The sequence below is a fragment of the Penaeus monodon genome, chromosome 34 (genome assembly GCF_015228065.2).
Source record: "Penaeus monodon isolate SGIC_2016 chromosome 34, NSTDA_Pmon_1, whole genome shotgun sequence".
Classification (NCBI taxonomy): Eukaryota; Metazoa; Arthropoda; class Malacostraca; order Decapoda; family Penaeidae; genus Penaeus; species Penaeus monodon.
Genome location: NC_051419.1, coordinates 20,507,797 through 20,508,026, shown reverse-complemented (window position 1 = coordinate 20,508,026; position 230 = coordinate 20,507,797).

Here is a 230-nt window from a genome sequence, read left to right as displayed (position 1 = left end):
TCAAAAATTCTGTACCAGGGAAGAGGTCAGGTTATATTCGTGGTCATAGTGCAAACGAAAGTAATGGTAGGAATTTACGTTAAATTTACGTTTAAAATTTACTTTGGTTAATAATGACCCCAATGTTATTTAAGGGGCACCCACCTGTTAAAATTTTTCCCATCTACTTTTTTCCCCCTTTTGAAAAATGACAACCCAGCAGAAAAACAGAAAAGAAACCACCCAAAGAA